General features: G+C 55.0%; 1 long non-coding RNA gene across 1 annotated transcript in view; it reads left to right on the forward strand.

Moving 5' to 3' along the window:
* Positions 1–1,547: 1,547 nt before the first annotated feature.
* The window catches only part of LOC108293550, an 11,881-nt gene continuing 10,018 nt past the window's right edge, over positions 1,548–3,410 (forward strand). Inside the window, exons 1-2 of the long non-coding RNA XR_005197768.1 lie at positions 1,548–1,680; positions 2,523–2,721. This is a non-coding gene — a long non-coding RNA (uncharacterized LOC108293550). The remainder of the gene's footprint in view (positions 1,681–2,522; positions 2,722–3,410) is intronic.

Below are 3,410 nucleotides of genomic sequence, written 5' to 3' on the forward strand. Positions count from 1 at the left end.
AGTCCAACTTGAGTAGACTAAGATTTGGTGCCTAGGAAATGCTAATAATTTGTCTACCATCCAAACAGAAAAATGAATAAATATTCATCCATTACAGTTGGCAGGGTCACTTCCATCATGGCATTTTTTGTTTTGTTTTAGCTTATTTTTAAGTTCCTATCTATGATCAGAGAGGGACCTGATTCTGTCATAATTGGAAAGCTTTATCTGTGAAGTAATTAGAGTCATTTTTCTGAATTTTCCAGTGGTCTTTTTCAGGCCCTTCTCAGGTTCCAGAGTAATGATAGAGAGATGAGACATAAAGTGCTCTGGTTGGGTCTTTGGAGGGTAGAGATTGTCCTGGCTTTGAAGTATGAGGCTTGAAAAGGATCTCAAAGATCCTGTCAACTTGACATTGCTTCCTGATTGCTCTGTATGTGATTATCTACCTGATCCAGATCTCCAGCCTTTCTTGGGGACTACGGTCATACCAGCAGGAATTTAGACAAATACATCTGTCCATATACCCCTTGTGTGTCATGTAAGAATTGGATTGAGGACTTCATGGAAAAATGGACAGAGCTACCTACATTACATGAAATTTTGATTAACAATGATTTCTATGATCTCCTCAGAAAGATGTTTTACTTAAATGACATGTCATGGTATTTATTTGGAGAAATACAATGTCACAAAACATTCACAACTGTTGAAATAACTGAAGTATTCATTGTTTTACTTTGCTTTTTCAGTTTACTGGGGCTTTGACAGTTTAAAAATAAAGCTTGGAGAAAAGTTACAAAGTAGGGTGTAATAAATTTCTTAAATACACTAAGACTATAGGTGCAGGAGTATCACTGTTACTTTCCTGGTTTGATCATTGGGAGGTATCCAGTTGATATACAACCTTCTGAGGGAACTTGATTTGGAGAGAAGACAGAGAAGGATTCTCTATGGTTGGAGGAATGTGGATTACGTTGTTTTAATAGAATACATGTTATGATAAATGTCAGTCACACACTCATTAATATAACTTAAGGCTCCTCCTAGGCTTCGGTGACCTCTGGACCCCCAGGGAAGGTGGGAAAGAATTTAGGAAGACCCCGATTTCTCACTGGGCATTGGGGTGAAGCCGGTGGCCCTAACCTGTGGGAGTCAGCTGGGGGAGGAGTGCTGGGCCCACCTGGCCACCCCCTTCTGGCCCTTAAGTGAGAGCGAGATCCCAAGGAACAGGCATGCTTGCTGGGTACGGGTGTCCTATAGAGGCAGGGATGTGACCCTCCCAGGTGTGAGCAGCTCAGGCGGCTGCGGTGGGCGTGAAGGTGTGTGTGGGGGTGCCCAGATCACCACCTGGCAGCCCCACGGCCTGCACCAGCTGGGGTGGGCGACTCAGGGTCTGAGTGGAGGGGGCGAGGGGCGGCAAGAGCGGGGGTCCAGGCCTTGCTGCTCATGAACCTGCGCCGGTGGGGGATGGGGCGGGGGCGGGGAGCCCGGCGGGGGAGGGGAGAGTCTGGGTGGGCCGGGATTGCGGGGGCAGGCGGGGAGGTGGTGGTGAGGGAGGACGGGCTGCGGGCCTGCCTGGGCGGCGGCGGGGGTGGCGGCGCCGCTGCAGTGCGGGTACCCGCTCGCTCGCTTGCCGGTAGTCCCCGCGCCCCGCGTACCGGCGCAGCCACCTCCTGGCCTCGGGCGCCGCGCATCCAGGTACGTGGGGCTGGGCTGGGGTCTGTGTCGGGATCCCCGGGCCTGGGACTCCCCTCAGGCATGCGGGAATCTAGGAGGGTTCGGCCCCCAGGGAGTGGGGGGGGGGTGAGCGGGGCGGAGCCGGTCCTGGGGCGCCCAGTCAGGGGTCCCCGGAGGCTCCTCACCGGCGCAGGGGCCGGGGCTGGGGCTAGGGCTGCGGGATCTTGGGGTGGAGGCCGCTTTCCCCGGGGGCGGCTCGGCTGGGCTGTGGTCCTGCGCTCTGCGGTGCGGGGCGGGAGCAGCCGGGCCTGGCCATGGTGACTTCGCCTGCGCGGCCGCCGCGTTTGTTTCCCCCCATTTCCCCCGCCCGGCTCCCCTTGTTTACCTGCGTTTCTGCTTTTTCCTGTGAAAAGGCCCGCCCAGCCCATCCACAGCTTTACCCTCCTCTCTCCCTCCCCTGAGGCCGCGCGCAGGGACCCCCCACATTCACATTTCACACGAGTGCCCCCAGAAAGGGGGGATGGAGAAGGGCGAGGCCCTGTAACCCCCGGGATGGACCCACAGGGCGCCGGGCCCCCCTACTCCTCCCACCGCGAAATCCTCGGAGCCGCAGAAGGGACTTCCCAGCCGCGTGCGCCTGTGTCCGAGCCCCTCACCCCTGCCGGGTCTGTTGAGAGGGAAAGCTCTGGGGGTCGTTACGTTTAACAACTCACCTGGCCCCGCGGAATGAAAGATCTTTGACAAATGCAGAATCAGTGACTTTCTTACCTGCTCCTTGGAGAAGCCTGATTCACGCCGCCTGAGTTTATCAGGCGCGCAGCCCCGGGCCGCTCTCAGGCCTCAGTGATCTGTTTTCTGGACAGGAAGGAAGCAGCAGCACTCGCCATGGCCTCCCCGCCCGCCTGCCCCTCGGAGGAGGACGAGAGCCTGAAGGGCTGTGAGCTGTACGTGCAGCTGCACGGGATCCAGCAGGTCCTCAAGGACTGCATCGTGCATCTCTGCATCTCCAAGCCCGAGCGCCCCATGAAGTTCCTCCGGGAGCACTTCAAGAAGCTGGAGAAGGTGAGTGGCCCCCACCGTCCCACCGTTTCCCTGTTTTCTGCAGTAGCTGATAGGGACAGGTCTTTGGGGAGCTTTGGCGAAGTCTTTGAAATCTCATGCATGTTCTATGTGTGGGTATGTTTAACTGGGAAGAATGCCCCTTAGCTTGCAGTGGCTTCTCAAATGGAGCTGACATCCCAAAATATAAGCCACCTAACAGGGCCCTAAAATTCCACGGGAGTCTCATTTTCTGCTGCGTTCTCTTGACCAGTGAGGTGCTATGGAATGCTTGCAATAGAACCAGGAAGTGTGTCTTTGGGCAGGGCGGTAGCCCTGGTGAAGAGGGGCAGGGTCTGAGCCACCCCCTCGAGGCCAGCCAGGGCTGAGTGGCAGGAAGAAGCCTCCCATGGAGGGTTTTTCTCCACTTGTATCTCAAGCAGGGTACATGTTTGTGAGGCTTTCATAAAGCACCTGGGATAAACCCACACAGACTGGCAGGGATGGCCCAGCTCTCAGGGTGCCATCCAGGCCAGCTGGGCTTGGCCTCTGGTGCTCCGGCCTTCGTGAATAAGTTCTTCTGTGGTGGTGACTTAAGCTGACAAACTGTTCCTTATTTGATGGCAAAACACAGCATGGGAGTTTCCTCAGCAAGATGTGATCTTTCAGAAGATTATGCAAAATGACAACATCATCAATCTTTTTTTTTTTTT

The sequence above is a fragment of the Cebus imitator genome, unplaced genomic scaffold, assembly GCF_001604975.1.
Source record: "Cebus imitator isolate Cc_AM_T3 unplaced genomic scaffold, Cebus_imitator-1.0 Scaffold540, whole genome shotgun sequence".
NCBI classification, from domain to species: Eukaryota; Metazoa; Chordata; class Mammalia; order Primates; family Cebidae; genus Cebus; species Cebus imitator.